The 17908-nt window shown below is 35.5% G+C and overlaps 1 protein-coding gene across 1 annotated transcript in view; it reads right to left on the bottom strand.

Moving 5' to 3' along the window:
• ctnna2 (catenin (cadherin-associated protein), alpha 2) overlaps positions 1-16243 on the bottom strand; it is a 462098-nt gene extending 445855 nt beyond the window's left edge. The window contains exon 1 of the mRNA XM_016491151.1: positions 16021-16243. The gene's annotated coding sequence lies outside the window, so the exon portion shown is untranslated. The remainder of the gene's footprint in view (positions 1-16020) is intronic.
• Between the last annotated feature and the right edge of the window lie 1665 nt (positions 16244-17908).

The raw sequence follows: 17908 nt of genomic DNA, 5'->3' as shown, positions 1-17908 counted from the left end.
AAAAAAAAAAAAAACTACCAGCATTTACCGCAAATACTTATGCTTTGCAACAATAATAATAATAATAATAATAAATGTTAGAGATATCAAATTTATTTTTTAAAACTCCTTTATCTTATGGCATAAAGTGCAACACATTTTTGATTGAATTATTATTTTCAGATGCTTCTTAAACTATCATAATTTGAAAATACTTGCAATATATATCTTTAACAGAGACATTTTCATTTTTTTTTTAAGGTAAGTCTAAAAAAAGTGTGCCACTAGCCAAATATGCTCATGTTTTTTTAAATAAAATTCAATCAGTTTTTTACTATCATGTTACCTTACAGTTTAGTAATTGAGTCAGATGTTGATTCATGAACTGCTGGAACTGATTCAGTAGTCTGATTCACTGATTGACTGGCCCAGGACTCTCACACACTTTTAGCCATCATTATATTTGCACCTTGCTAATTCACAATTTTTCTGAGATTTACAACCCCAATTGTCTTTCTCCCGACCGTTAGCCCGCGTCTCACAAATGATAGGCCATTCGAGTATAAATCTCTATGTGGCTGATCTCTACTGAAGGGATTACTCATTAATGGTACGGGTGGCTTGTTTTTGCTGAGAGCAGCTCTCTTAAAATAGTCCTGACCACTGAGAAAACAACTGGTATGCAATGCTATAAAGTCATTACTGACACAGGTGCAAAAAAACAAAAAAAAACCTGCACTGCCTTTCTGCTGCTCAACAGTGTATGTGTACACTTAAGAGGTAAGCTGATCATCCAAGGAAAATAAATTATATTGATAAGACTTATTCATAATTAATCTTGTTCTGTTACTCACACACACATCTAAACTTGGAATGAGATTTCTAACCTGTGTTTGTATGTCACCAGAGAGACAGACCAGGCACAACACTGGACTGCTACTACAACAAATGCACATTCCTTATCAGCCCACATTCTAGCAAACCCTCGTGAAATTCCAACTGGAATGGCAACATATCACCATGACATCATTGTTTGAAATACCACTTGTCTTTCTAATATTCAGAAACATGCAAGAGTGGAAACTCATGGCTAGCAGTCTCTCTCACACTGATACAATATCTCTAAATGTTAGTAGGGACTAATATGCCCATTTTTACTCTGCCATTCTTTCATTTAGTTGGAATGCAAGTACATTTCTGTATAAAACTTTTAAGACTGTCACATAAATAAAAAAACAAATTGGTAATTCTGAATATTACAGATGTCCTTTCCCTGTCTAAATGGGCCAATTTAAATCATTCTTCATTTAATCCTGAAATTACAGCTAGAGCAATAGAAATCATGCTGTACCTGAGCAGTTAATGTGAGTCTACAGTCTGCACTGAATGTTATGAGATAAAGATGATGTGTACCACAAAATAATGGCAAGAAAACATGTCTCTCTATTTAGTTTTCTTATCAGGCTGCATGCAAAAACAAACATACAGTGCCAGCAGTGTAGTCTGATTAACAAGAAAATGGCTCTTACAAACAGGTTCTTTAATGAATCTTTCAAAAGCATTCACAAACTCAGCACTTACTATACCACTTTGAATCAGTCCGATAAACCATTCAGTAAATTAACTCACTGAATCAGAACTGAACATATCATTGATCTGCAAAATATTATTATATGTCTCAAAAATAAAGTTGTTTTTTTTCTTTACATTTAGCTCAGACACAGAAAATAGTGCTTATCGCATTCTCTAAATGTGATAATGCCAAAGTCAATTGGATAAACATGTAGCTGGCCAGTCAGACTAACAAGCCCACTGACCAAACTAATGCACAAATTTCTTTTCAAAAGAGGATTTTGAGCAAACTGTCCATCTGATTCACTAATCCTCATTCAGACAGAGAATCAGCTCTGGGCTCTGTTTTGTTTCAGGCTGAGCAGACACACAGATGCTCCCAAGGCCTGCAGTAACTACCGCTATTATCAACAGAGCATTGTCAACAATCTCAGATGAAACGCCGAAAGGAATAACGACTAGTACCATTCCACTGGTCTTGTTTGCTTTGCCTCAAGACAGTCATTATACCGATCCAGAAAAGACTCCTTTGTGATCATTTCATTTCATTTTAAAAAAGAAAACAGTTGTTTAAAATTGTATTATTATTGTTATTATTATTATCGATAAATATTTCCAGTCTTGGTGAGCATAAGACAATTCAAAAACATTAAATCGTCAATGTGCTTTTTATTTTGAGATAAACTTTAAGAAATTTAACATTAAATTTGCTTCAAAGGAAATACATTGGTGTAAAAATGAACATCACAGTTGCATATACAGTATACTTGGATCTTAGACAATTTAAAATAATAGGCCAGAGACCTGAAACATCACAAAACCGCTTTGATGTAACGTGCGTAGCTAAAGAATAGTAGCTGTGCAATGCATCAAAAATAGAAGTGAGACATCCATTAACTTAACTTCTACATAATGCAATCAAGGCACTTGCAGTATAGACATCTCCATTAATTATAATGGGAGAAATCTGATGATGTCATAATGGCCTTTGTATACCTAACCTGTCTGCTTTGACTGTCAACTATTCTTTTGCTGCTTTGCAACCACTGATATTTCCTTTAGGATATGCAAATCAAGTTACCATCCGCTTTACATAACAGCCAATTATTGAGATCATGAAGTAATATGAAAAGCTCTCATTACAGGACTATGGCAGTGAAGTTCAGCCAACTCAGACCTGCTGTTTTTAAGAAGCTCAGTCACAATAGATAGTCCCACTACTCTGTTTGTCCCACTCAAACACCCAATTCTCACTCCACATGTCTGTCTCTACCTTTTTCTCTTACAAAATTCATGCACAAAAACACTCAAAACTGCAGTCCTCTCTCTTTATGTTAAGTCCCAGATTAAGTCAAAGCTCAAATTGAGGTTAATACCTAGATAAACAAGCAGCTCAGGCTGGAGCTTCCGTTTATTTTCGATACTACTGTAAAGCACTGTATCTCATAATGAAATTCCTTAAAAAAAGGTCCTTGCTCAGTGATTCGAGACCATTTCACTGATCACACTGACCATTAGCTTCACATCTCTGTTTCCCAGGAGTTTAAGTGCAGCCTCAGCCAAGAAAGCCTGCATTGTATGTGTGTGTCAAGCCCGAAGTATTCTTCAGTTTTGATGCGAACGTTTAACGTATCTGTACAGCTGATTGCATAGCCGTTCAAAGCCGTTCTCCATTTGATAGCATGCAATTACTTTCAGTTGCTGAAATAAAGGTATATTGAAGAATGATGGTAACTAAATGGTTACTGGTCCCCATTAACTTCCATAGTATGGGAGAAAAATACTATGGAAGTCGATGGGGACCATCAAATGTTTGTACCAACATTCTATAAAATATATTGTTTTATGTTTGACAAAAACTTATACAGGTTTGGAACAGCTTGAAAGTGAGTAAATGATAAAAGACTTTTAATTTGTGGTTGGACTATTCGTTTAAATGTAACAACATTAAAACTACACATATGCATACTTTCAAAAGACCTATGAAATATATGCATGCAAACTGAAAAATATGTATGCAAATTAGTGCTGTCAGTTTAATGCATTAAAAATATTTAACACAAATTAATGCAGGAACGGAGCTTGGGTTGGCCACCCCACTCACAACTGCTGATTCTGTCTCTTTTTTCTTGACAAGAATATAAGAAATTTAGATGCAGAACATCTTTACGACCATATAAAATGGGAGACTTTTCAGACGTGCACTCCAACTTCACCTGAGCGCCAGGCGCTAGTCAAACGAGCATGGAAAAGGTACAGGTGATGAGAAAGCTTCAGCAGAGCAACAGTGAACTGCAGTCAGACGTGATGTTGTCAGGCCATATGTCAGTAAAAATTAATGTTCCTGTTCTGTCAGCCGTTATACTGTGCTCGTAGCACGTGCTCTTCAATTGCACGCACAAACGCGGCGGTGCACGCTGTGCATTTCATATTAAAGCACAAATGAAACTACGAGCATGCAGTGTCATAGTAATGTCATCAGTTAAGTCATGAAGTTACCAAAAAGGCGATTAAGGCTGCCTTAAAACTGTGCATGCATGTATTTGTTATACAGTAAATAAGTCAGATTTAAGAACATGTCTCTGAATTGCAGCAGTTTTCAAAACTGTCCTGGAGCACCCCAGAACTGTCTCCCTCATCTAACACACCCGATTCAACTCGTCAGCTCATTAATAGATATTTTAAGACCTGAAGAGGGTCCAAAAAGGTAAAGAGTTGTGAGAAAATATGATGCGTGTTAGATCCTCGTCATGTTCAGCAGCGGTAGCCAAAATATCCTAATAACCCAACCACTGTAATGTCTGTTAATCAAAAAACAAAAGAAAGAAGAGGAAATCAATAACTTTTGTAGCTTTAAGGATTCATCTATATTTAATTTAGAATTTAGTGTTTGATCATTTTGATATTAAATTTCTGTAGATTTCCTACTTGCTGTGAAGGGCACAGGTACATTTGACATTTATTATAATGGGTTTATATGAAAATTGTTTTAAGTTCACTTACATTAAAAGTTGTTAATTTTTAAAGTCTAATAAATGTTAAAATTGATAGCTCTCAATTATACTGTAATGTTGAATGGCTATAGTCAATGGTTAAATATTAGGAAAAAAAATGATACTCATAAAAAGATGCCATTAAACAAATATTAAAAAATTATTAAAAAATTATTAAAAAAGTCTTTATGTTGTCTCTACATTCATTTGAGAATTATTACAATATAAAAGTATATTAAAAAACGTTAATGTTAAGTGTGATTAATTGTGATTAATTGTGATTAATTTCAGAAAAAAATGTGCGATTAATTAGTCATTTTTTTAATCGATTGACAGAACTAATGCAAATAACCATAAAAGAATGTTTAACCCAAAAATAACCACTTAATCGTTACTTATTCACTTTCATGGCATCCCATTTCAATATGCTGTATGCTATGCAGACTTTATGTGAACTATTCCTTCAAGAAAAGGCTCTTTATTATAGAGCAGGAAAAGCTCTTTCCATTTTAGATGCCTGTTATTAGCTTCTGCTCCAAATATTGCTTATTTCTTCGTGTCTTGAAGTGGCATAGAGATAAACAGGTTTGAGCTAATTGAGCACCAATTGGATGAGGGAATTTCTCACTTATTGCTCTCTGGTGACAAATGGCGTGCACAAAAATTCCAACTTTTTATAGCGTTTCATTGCAAAACAAACTGACAACAGCAGCAATAGTCAAATTACTCTCAGCAGCAATTGCCTCTGGAGCTGAAGCTAATAATGTTCAGGCCAACTATTTCTGGGAAAGGTAAATGAGCACTGACAGCTAATTTCAGCATTCGAGGGAAAACTGTTCGAGGATTAGTTCACACAAAAATGACAAATCTTTAATTTACTCATTCTCGTGTTGTTTCAAACCCATCTGACTTTCTTTCGTCTGTGGAACATGAAAGTAGGAATTTTGTACTGGTAGCTCTTTGCAATGCAATAATGATTAATGGGACCTAGAGCTTTCAAGCTTCAAAAATGACTTAAAAGCACCATTAAAGTGGTCGATATGAATACAGTAACATAATACTAGTCATATGATAGCTAATTGTATTTTTCACTGATAATTTTCCTCTCCAGTAAACTACAGTCGCTACAACCAGATCAGCGAGTCATTGAATCGGTTTGAGAATTGATTCTAATTCATAATCAGTCATTTTACCAGGTTTTGTAAACTGGAGTAGTGATTCATTTAAAAGATCCGACTCAATAGAATTATTTGGTCATGAATCAGACATTGCCAAACTATCAAGAATACACCAACAAAAGCAAGTGCAGATGTCAAAATTTTCAGTGAATAATTACTTTACTTCTGTTCCGTTCCTTACACAAATTTGACTTCATAAGACTTGAAATATTATGCAAAAGTTGTATACAGTGCAATGATACTTTAATTTGAAAGAGAACTCATTTAAATTTGTTAGATGTCAAAATGGAAATCTTGATGCCATGTTCCTGTGCAATTCAGTAAATCTCTTTAACGCATAGGCATATGAGATCTGTCCTTGGTTTGATTACAGACATATTGGATGAAAATGCCAAAGAGAAAAATGGTCTATTTCGAAGATTAATGTTCAGACATGAAACAGGATTGTTGTTTCATTCACTGTGATGAATTTTCCAGCATACTGAGCATAAAAAAACAGATCTCTAAAAATTATATTTGGGAGTAGCTGATATTGTTTGAATGCCACAGCTTGGTTTCACGTCCGGAAATCAATTGTGTTTACGGTCAAAACAACAGCGCGCCCATCAGAAGGGAATAATTGGGCAAAGTTTAAAGCATGCAGTTTTATAGATGTTCTTAAATTACAGGTCACGGTGACTTCTATCGTCCTATTGATTTCCCTCAGTAATAGAACTCAAGCCAGCCAGCCAGGAGGGGGAGTGACCATCTGTCCAATGCTGTGACTGCTGACACCTCAAAAGGAGGTAAATGGGCTCAGCTTGCCTAAACACCATGATGTACAAAGACTGGTGGTCACTTCTATACCTGGGTGCTTTAAACGCTAATAGTGGAGCTAAAACATTAATTGACCCCTTCATAGATTTTGGCTTAGGTAACCAAAGTTAATTAAGAAAGTGAATTAATGTTGAAAATCTCAAAGATAGAGGGTCAGGGAAGCATTCGGAAAAAAGAGAGTGAGTAAAGCTAGAGGAAGAGGACATATCTAAAAGACGATGGAGTACAGCTCAGTATAATATACTTTTCCTGCACATATCGAAGAAGTATTTGTGCTATAGAATTCCCCTCAGGGGTGCTGAATGTATGAGAAGAAAATGGAGAGGAGAAAGAAAAGGGGGGGGGGGGGGGGGAGAGACTAGGGCTAGCATTGTCTGGTAATCATTGCATCTCATTCTGGACAAAAAGAGAGAATGAAACAGACCTTATTTACTGGTATTAAGATTCGGTTTTTTATATAAACATAGGTGAAAAACAATGCCTAAAACAGTTGAGTTGTCCTCTTTCATAACGGAAAATGTATTCAACCATTTTTGACTGGGAGCATCATAAGTGTAGGAAAAAAAGGTGGGGGGAAAATCCCCAAAAAATACAAAAATTATACTAAAAATGCATTCAACCGGATTGCTTTCATAGCATAGACACTGATTTAGAAACAGCACTAAACTCCAGCAAGACAAAGTCCTTACATGCAAAACCATTGATCTTTATCCACAGATCAAGTATAATAGTAGGAACATTGAATCACGCGGCACACAGTTTGAATGCTGAATGGAGGGTGACAGACAGCCGCAGCGGAGAGAAGAGTTTAAATTAACTTGAATTTAACAACTTAAGTATTCATCTGTACCTCACATTACAGTTTGGTACAGCTTCAGAACACTTGGAATATAGTGCACAGAAACTTTATGGTGCTTAATAATGTTCTTGTTCCTTTCGTGGGGCTTAACAATAACACAGAATAGTATACGCACAATATCGGATTTGGATCGGTCTCGTCTGACCTATACCCGATCTGGCAGAAAATGGCAGTATCGGAGTTGATACTGAGTATCGGATCAGTGCATCTCTAAAGAAACCACACCAAAATTTGGCGATTCAAAAATCAAAATTTGGCGATTCAAAATTATGGTCAAAAACACATCTGGTTTCTGTATCCGACTAATTGGCTTCCTATCCCGATCACTGGTAATCTGTGTAATATGGGTTTGTTCAGTCATACACCGCACTCAGTGCTCCCGCAAAAGTGATGTAAAGTGTGACGAAATAAGAGGGGAACAGAAAGGAACAGCGAGATCGAAAAATAACTGTGAATACGTAAAGTAGGGTTATAAATGAAGATAAATGAAGGTATCATGGTGCAATATCCTGACGAAAGCAGGAGGAACAGATGAAACCAAAGAAGAGAAGGATAAATTGATGCAGTCTAAACATCAATGGTCTTACATGTTCGAGAAAGAAAATAAGACCAGGTTTACTAGTGCCCTTTAAAAGTCTTCAGGGAGATGCTGATAAACTGGTGAGATCAAAAATAACAGCTTTCTGAATGCTAAAGTGCACTGAGAAATAACTTTTTTTTTTCACAAAATGAAATCAAAAAACATTAAATTAATTATCAAATAAAAGTGTCAAAAGAGTTAATGTAAAAGTTCTATCTGAAGATCTATCATAAATTTTGATTTGTTTGTCTTGCTTTAGTTATATCTCGCAGCATCACTGGTTCAGTTACTTCTGGAGTGCTGCAGGCAGTTGCTCGCACCGTCTCCAAACTCAAAGGCGCCGCTGTTTGCAAACAAGAAGATCAGAGATGTGGCTTTTTGCTCAGCATCTCTCAGAAAAATATAGACAGGACTGCTGTCTTGTTCTCAGAAAATGCTAATCACTACTTGCAATATAGACTTTTAAAAAGCATCTGTGTCTCCAGGTAGACGCTGCCCTTTTGCACTGATTCACCATCACCATGCCTTCCTCAAATTCTCTATGCATATGGCTCTCGGAAGACCAAACACAACTGACAACAAGAAGAGCTGCTCATATAATGCGTTGGTGGCTACATTTATGACTCAAAGCCACATAACTTGTCTTTTTCCATGAAAAACTGCAAATATCAAGAAGTTAAAATAGGATAACAGTACACCAGAAAAATCAATAAATATAAATTAGGAATACTGATATCAAAATATTAACCTTTGTACTGTGCCGAATATCGTTTGCCTAATTTGGTGTTCCTAGGCAAAAATGACTAGCCTTTTAAAAAGTGCATGTAAATCTCTCATTATGCTATATTATCACCAAATCTTGGATTCAATATTTTTGTCAACTTGTTTTCTTTCAGTTAGCACAGATTTCTTTTTGGAAGTGATTGGTCATAGGCCTCATTGATATGAGCTTATGCACTTCAGTTTTTGTAGATCATTTTGCCAATATTCACTCAAAAAACAATATTCTGTAATAACATTTAAAAGCAATTTTTTGCCCTTTTTTGTCATTGTCATTTTTGGTCATCTTCTACTGGGAGCACCAATTTTTGTATCAAAAAAGGTTGGAAAAAAGATCCCAAAAAAGTACAATATTTATTAAAAAGTTTTTGGAAGTTGTGTGAGAGCAAAGTCAATATGTTTTAGTCCAATGCAATAACATTAACTAGGGGGCGGTGGGGGAAGTAATCTCTAAGTCAGGATGACCAAAATAAAACATAAGGTATGAGGACGTTGAGCAAAAATGCAATGCTGTATGATAAGGCTCAAAATTGCTCATTTGAAAGTATAAATCAAGAAGGACCATGTTTCATTTTGTCACTGTTAGGCCTCTGTACTCCACTGACATCAGTTTAATGCTTCCTCTTTTATAAATGAATGAAAATATGATCAAGATTAGTACAAAGAACAACTTCTACATGAAACCTGATGGGGAACTTCCACGAACAAAAGCTACATCTGCATCCCAGTAGGCATCGCACAATGTTCTTGGGCACATTAGCACTGATGTAAATGGGTGTTTCGAGTCTTTCCACATTAGTCACTGCTAACATTACTCCCATTACTCAGATTACAGTGCATAAGCTTTCATAAAGTTCATAAGAATAAGTGGGAGTGTTCATGAAATTTGCATATGTCTGTGGTATATGCTCAAAATACAATATAAATTAATATAAATAAAGGTAGAGGTGAGAGAAAAAACAATGCCTTAGATCTAGGCCACAAAGGGCTATTTCTGCCTAGTTCATCCTTTGAAACAAGCCTCATTTCAACATTACACTTTATACTTCACAGGTACATGTCCTTCGATCTTTTGCTATGAATCAGTGGAAAGGCACTCCTAACTTATAATTGTGACAATAAAAGTTTAATCAAAGACAATTTCACCTCTTTATTTGCTGGCTTGTCTGAAAACCACTTTATAGGCACATTTATAAGCAGAGTCACAAACAGTAAAGCAATTAACTTAATTTAATTATTCTGAAACTGCAAACAAATGCTGCTGATAAAATCTAAATAAATGTTTGCCATTTCAAATATGTTTAAAATAAACAAAAAACGCTCTAGAAATATTTTACTCCTGAAAATTTGAGTAAAATATAGTCTCTGTACATTTAAAAAGTATTTGAACATTTACACTACCGTTCAAAAGTTTGGGGTTTTAACGTTTTTTAAAAGAAGTCTATTATGCTCACCAAGGCTGAATTTATTTGATCAAAAATACAGTCAAACAGCAATATTGTGAAATATTATTACATTTTAAAAGAACTGTTTTCTATTTGAATATATCTTAAAATGTATTTTATTCATCTGCTGGCAAAGCTGAATTTTCAGCCGCCATTACTCCAGTCTTCAGGGTCACGTTTCTTCAGAAATCATTCTAATATGATGATTTGGAGCTCAAGAAACATTTTTGATTATCAATGCTGAAATGCTGCTTATGGGAACAGTGATTCATTTTTACAAGATACTTTGATGATTAGAAAGTTCAAAAGAACAGCATTCATTTCAAGTAGAAATCTTTTTTGTAAAATTATGTGTATTTACTGTCACTAATTGATTATTTAATATGTGCTTGATGAATAAAAGCATTATTTTCTTTTTTTTTCTTTAATAAATAAATAAAAATGACTGACCTCAAACTTTTGAACAGTATAGTGTAGGTCACACAAAATGCACTTTTTCACAACTTCTTTACATTTTACTAACTTTACTCAACTGCTGTTACACCGTTACTCATCAACTAGTATCAAGGTAACTAGTGACAACCTGAACCTCTTATTATGTTTTGTCTTAATTTTGAACAGCATATCTATTGCATCATTCATTTCAAATCTAAAAAACTTATTTATTTATTTTGTGAAATGTTTTGCTTTAATAAATGTGGGACAGGCACACATTTCAAGAAAACGTTTTCACATTCATACAAAAACTGCAGATAAATGAAGGGATGCACATACAGACACAGACCAATTAAGTCATTTTCAAGTGTGGTTTCGCAAGACGACAAGTGCTGTATAAATGTTTGCACACATTAGAATCAATAGTCTGAACAATGCATGCTAGGATTTTTCCTGTCATTCAATCTGCATCCCAGTAGGCATCGCACAATGTTCTTGGGCACATTAGCACTGATGTAAATGGGTGTTTCGAGTCTTTCCACATTAGTCACTGCTAACATTACTCCCATTACTCAGATTACAGTGCATAAGCTTTCATAAAGTTCATAAGAATAAGTGGGAGTGTTCATGAAATTTGCATATGTCTGTGGTATATGCTCAAAATACAATATAAATTAATATAAATAAAGGTAGAGGTGAGAGAAAAAACAATGCCTTAGATCTAGGCCACAAAGGGCTATTTCTGCCTAGTTCATCCTTTGAAACAAGCCTCATTTCAACATTACACTTTATACTTCACAGGTACATGTCCTTCGATCTTTTGCTATGAATCAGTGGAAAGGCACTCCTAACTTATAATTGTGACAATAAAAGTTTAATCAAAGACAATTTCACCTCTTTATTTGCTGGCTTGTCTGAAAACCACTTTATAGGCACATTTATAAGCAGAGTCACAAACAGTAAAGCAATTAACTTAATTTAATTATTCTGAAACTGCAAACAAATGCTGCTGATAAAATCTAAATAAATGTTTGCCATTTCAAATATGTTTAAAATAAACAAAAAACGCTCTAGAAATATTTTACTCCTGAAAATTTGAGTAAAATATAGTCTCTGTACATTTAAAAAGTATTTGAACATTTACACTACCGTTCAAAAGTTTGGGGTTTTAACGTTTTTTAAAAGAAGTCTATTATGCTCACCAAGGCTGAATTTATTTGATCAAAAATACAGTCAAACAGCAATATTGTGAAATATTATTACATTTTAAAAGAACTGTTTTCTATTTGAATATATCTTAAAATGTATTTTATTCATCTGCTGGCAAAGCTGAATTTTCAGCCGCCATTACTCCAGTCTTCAGGGTCACGTTTCTTCAGAAATCATTCTAATATGATGATTTGGAGCTCAAGAAACATTTTTGATTATCAATGCTGAAATGCTGCTTATGGGAACAGTGATTCATTTTTACAAGATACTTTGATGATTAGAAAGTTCAAAAGAACAGCATTCATTTCAAGTAGAAATCTTTTTTGTAAAATTATGTGTATTTACTGTCACTAATTGATTATTTAATATGTGCTTGATGAATAAAAGCATTATTTTCTTTTTTTTTCTTTAATAAATAAATAAAAATGACTGACCTCAAACTTTTGAACAGTATAGTGTAGGTCACACAAAATGCACTTTTTCACAACTTCTTTACATTTTACTAACTTTACTCAACTGCTGTTACACCGTTACTCATCAACTAGTATCAAGGTAACTAGTGACAACCTGAACCTCTTATTATGTTTTGTCTTAATTTTGAACAGCATATCTATTGCATCATTCATTTCAAATCTAAAAAACTTATTTATTTATTTTGTGAAATGTTTTGCTTTAATAAATGTGGGACAGGCACACATTTCAAGAAAACGTTTTCACATTCATACAAAAACTGCAGATAAATGAAGGGATGCACATACAGACACAGACCAATTAAGTCATTTTCAAGTGTGGTTTCGCAAGACGACAAGTGCTGTATAAATGTTTGCACACATTAGAATCAATAGTCTGAACAATGCATGCTAGGATTTTTCCTGTCATTCAGTGCAGTGAGCGCGCCTTCACATCGGAAAGTCTCTCTGTCTAGCTGGGTTCTTTATTACTGCTTGTTTGTCTTAGCACACAGAGCCTCTCGCCACAGCCTGGAGACACCATAGCGACCAGATTCGCTGAGATCACGCACAGAGGCGTCCCAAAGAGCTGACACTGGACAAATCTGCACTCCTGGTACTCACTATAATGCACATTATTTATGTGCAATGCCAGTCCATTTGAGTATCATAACAGCAGCTAAAGAATTAGAACTCATTTGCTTTTGAGTGAATGCAAGAAACTGTTGCTATCAACCTACTGTACACGAAACATAATAAATACTGTGCATTTAAAATATCAGTGTCATATTACATAAAAACAGAAAGCATGTGACCCTTTAAAAGCACTGTTTGACTAACAGGTTGACTTACAGTGCTGAGAAAAGCCCTGACATGATTGTGGAGGCTGTAATAGTGTTGCACACCTCCCTGTCAATCAAATGCTGGACTTCTAAATGCAGCCTCACTGTTGCCCTTTCACCCATTTGGTTTCTTCTTACGGCTACTGTTACAAATCTATATGGCATGGAAACATCTACACTCGGAGTGAGCAAATAAAACACTGCCATTATGATCAAGGAAGCGGTCTATACTGTCAGCTTCATTGATTAGAATGGGAACATACCTGTTTGTGGCTTTGCTAGCAGTATAAACAGGGTGTTACAATGTGCTGTTGACTGTGAGGGACAGAGTGAATTAAAATGTTTTGTTGTTACACAACAAAACTGTTGTTTTCTTTTGAGTTTGAATTGTGTAGAATGTTAACTATAAATAAATGCAGACTGTCTTGAGTTCATGTGAACATTTTTGCATGGCTGTTGTGAAGTGTCACATGACATGAGAGAGGAAGCAAGTAAACCATAGATACAACTGCCATGTTTGGTATATATAACAGTAAAAAAAACACATTTCCTATTAGATCAGCATTGTCTTTCCATTCCAGTTGCCTAGTGCAAAAAAAAAAAAACAGTTAAATTATGCTAAAATACTTACCCACTACAGTTTTGAGGTTTTAACAAAAAAATAACACATGCAGTTTGATTCATTGAGCTATCCTAGGAGTAATTTCACTTAGTGGAATACAAATGGGATCAAATGACAAACTCGTTATGTATACCTTGGCATTTTGTGTAACAATTCACAACTACTGTTTTTGCACAGGGCTTATTTTACCATTATAGAATCACAACATAGAGTTTAGATAAGTTAAACATGCATTATACATAAAATTTCTAACAGCTTGTCCTTTATTTTACATTCAGATGCTACTGCAGTGTGTTATCAACAATTAAACACTGTTTGTGTGCAGTTTATGGTCCGAAAGTAAGCAGGGCTCAAGCCAAAAATGCCACTAAACGTGGCCTGTACTTAACGTGCAAATTAATTTTTTTTATATTACATTTGTCATATATTTAATCAAATCTAGTCATAGGTTTGGATAGCATATTTAATTGGCCTATCTGATTCAGGTGAGCAAATTGTGATAACGTGTGAATAATACAATGGCTTTTAGGGAGTTGACTAATTTAAAGAAATGTCATGTTTTTATGTGAAATTTAAACCAAAGGTCTTCAACCCTGCTCCTGGGGACCCACTGTCCTGCAAAGTTTATTTCCAACCTGCTTCAGCACACCTGCCTGTGTATTTTCAAGCAATCTTGAGAAGCTTGATTAGCTGCTTCAGGTGTTGATTACGGTTGTAGCTAAACTCTGCAGGACAGTGGGTCCCCAGGAACAGAGTTGAAGACCTCTGATTAAAACGTCTGTATGATACCTTTAAATATTCAACTTACCAACCTTTCGAGTATTTGCCATTTACGCCACTAGCACAGTTAGCTAAATGCCAATTATTAAAAAAAAAAACTGTAAAGTTTCTAGTTGTGACATGTAAATCTATAATAAAATGATCCCTCTGATGGCATGCTTTATCGACACTGCTCGAAATGCAACGGAAACCACCTAAGCAATTACCTGCTGTTATTGGTGAACGCGACTTCTGTGCGTTAACTATAAAGATAACTATAATGATAATAGTGTCCACACCAACACACAATATCTTTCTGTTTATTATAAAAATGCACCACCGCTTTGTTAATGTGTTGCTTTAAATGTTCTCAAAGTGATTCCAACCATATCGTTCCTCAGTGTTGCTATCATTATAGCTGCGATGTGGACTTATTCTCACAGAATTAGAACGAATTAAAATGCTATAGTTATCATTACAGTTATCCTTAGTGTGAAAGGACCTTATTTGGCAACAAGTGAGAATATGTGTTTTGACTTGTAAATACTTTTCTAGTCAATAATGAATGTCATGTTGAAATATATACAGTTCATATAGGGGGAAAAACAGCCTTTTGTGCCACAAGCTTTTGGCGTTTAAAACTAATTTAGAGGAATCTGACACAAGTGCCACAAAAACCCAGACCACTGCCAACTCGCACCCTTCAATTGGAGTATTTGACATACATTTGATGACACACAATGCTACGTTTTGTTCTATTTATTTAGTCACTTTTTTATCTTTTAGAAAACCATTTCCTCATAATGGTTGAAAAAAGGAGCCTATGAAAATCAATTCCATGCAGGCCAAATATTATGTATTAAAAATAAAATGTTCTAACACTTGGTTTCATCCAGCAACAAGAACCGACAAAATATCTCAACGTCATAAAGTCCAAAGTTGTATCTTATTGCAAAACTTTAATATTTACTTTACATTATTTAAAAGTTACGCCTCTTCCACCTACCATTTAAATATGAAATCGAGCACAATACAATTGCACACAAAGAATAACGGGACGTTAAAGACGGGAGGCGCTCCGACAATGAGGATGGAAGGTGTCTACAGACCGCAGTTAGTCGAAACGATGCTTTTTATTATTACAATACACCATGCGTATGCAGAACAACGTTCGTTAATATTCTGCTACTATTCTAGTAACATTCTAACAGAAAAACCTTTATTTAACATAATATGAGCTGGTTAGCCGGTATGCTAGCAGGCTGCAGATGGGAGGCACTGGCCATCACCTCGGTGCTGGAATAACAACTGTAACGTTAGGTTTATACAGCTGAAGGATGCATTAGACAGTCGTTTCAGGGGATTTACCTATATATTTTACATCTGACATCTGATTTTGTCCTATTTAAATTAGCGCAATAAGGCTAGGATGCACAAGCCTCGCCTTTCTGACACATCTAATAACGGTTTGCTTGTTCCAAAGTGGCTTCCATAGATCTTACCTTCAGTGATGACAGTCCCGGTACAGGAACAAAACACTTCCGAGGAAATACGAGGGTGTGATTTATTTCCAAACGTACGGCTTTCCAAACCTAGCCAGTAAGTTTAAACAACCCAGAAAATCCGCCGGCTCGCCTCTGAAGTGATGGAAGCAGAATGAAATCACGCGTTGCTGTGGGTATCTAGGAAATGCTCGTCTCTCTGCCGCTCCCTGCCAAATAATGACCCCTCCCACCGAATCCCCAGCCACACACACGACAGGTGCCGAGTATGCGCGCTACCTTCTTGCTAAATAGTGAGCCGCGCGGTAGCTCTGTAATGCGCCTGCGCCATGAGCGTGGCGAGAAAGAGCGCAGCCTGGGATGGGCGGGGCGAAGATGATGCTGCGCATCTTTGTTAAATAGTGATGCTCAGCTGGAGGATGGAGCGCGTGCTCAGTGATGTATGCTTATTGCAGTTTACGATTGTTTGGAATTGTCTTTTTTTTTTCTCTCTCTCTCTCTCTTATTGAGAAACAGGCCTACTGTGTTTATGGAAAGCATAAACAAACGCCAATATTGGTTTGTTTGTTTGTTTTTAAGTAGTGATAATTAAAATTATATGATTATAAATATAATTTTGTAAAAGTATTTTTAAAAAGAACAAAAACGCTATGTCAGTATTGAATAATTCAATATCAGTATAGTCAATAGTCAATATTTATTGCAATTGAAATAATTGTTGAATTTATCTGAACTGGCATTTTACAAAAAAAAGCACAAAATGTGCAGTGGTAGTTTTCAATACTAGCCGAAATGACCACTTTTATTAATTGGCTTATCGGTTACACTTCTTGCCGAAGCTGATAATCTCAAAGTCAAAGAAACGAAAAGAAAGTGAAGTCTTTCACTATCGATAATCTTCCTTTTCAATGAACTCTCATTTATAATCATGTTCAGATTAAAAATTAAAAATAAAACGTGTTGTAAATGTGTTGCTTAAGGTTGTTTTATGGCTTGAATACAGTACAAGTAGTTGCATAGAGCTGAGTGAAGATTCAGCAAAAATGTTACTTTTGTTCGCCACATTAGAAAAAAAAAAACATACATATGTTATAATAACATGGGAGTGAGCAAATTACAACAATTTTCATTTCTGGGAGAACTATTCTTATTCCTGTATTCCTGAATACAGGCCACTCTCTGTACCCGGTGAACCCGGGGTTGTGGACATCATTGTTCTTTCAGTCGTATGTTCATGCTGTGCCATGCTATGTCAGTTATATAAAAATATACATCAGATGACTGTCAGGACCAGAAGGACAGATATGTTCATAACAATGCTACACAAATCCTCACCAGCTCTCGACAAGCAGCTTTAGATGATAAAAGCAGTATTCCAATATGGTGACTTCACTGGACAGACAGGAAACCACAGTGAATGGTCTGAAGGCTTCTACAGCCTTACTGTTGTAACAACAGCCTGTTTGCTTTTTTTGTTTGTTTTTTTGCTGATACACACACTTCCACCTTGCCAGAGATTGGCAGTATGCATAATAAATGTGCTGAATAAGTGAGAGGTTTACATATTCATAAAGCTGTAGTAAGCGAGTTCCAGTATAGCAGAAAGACCTTCCGTCTGTTGGAAAACAGAGACAATTTTGGAAGGTTAAATGCATAAAAACAAGTCTCCTCTTAGCTTATATCGAAATCCTCCGACATTCTTCTTTACAAATCCTCGTTTTGTACTTCTAATTAGTTGTTTTGTTGTTTTGTTTCGATCTCTCTGCGTGCGTTACTTCTGAGCCGCGCATGCGCAAAGCTGACCTCATACGTCATTCTCCCGGAACTGCTTCCGTGTACAACAGTGAGCGCAAGCTAGATTCAAGTGATTATTACGTTTTGAATATGG

Source organism: Sinocyclocheilus anshuiensis, unplaced genomic scaffold, assembly GCF_001515605.1.
Source record: "Sinocyclocheilus anshuiensis isolate Anshui unplaced genomic scaffold, SAMN03320099.WGS_v1.1 scaffold322, whole genome shotgun sequence".
In the NCBI taxonomy this organism is placed as follows: Eukaryota; Metazoa; Chordata; class Actinopteri; order Cypriniformes; family Cyprinidae; genus Sinocyclocheilus; species Sinocyclocheilus anshuiensis.
The sequence above is the reverse complement of the archived record's forward strand: the minus strand, read 5'-3'. Positions and strand labels throughout refer to the sequence as shown.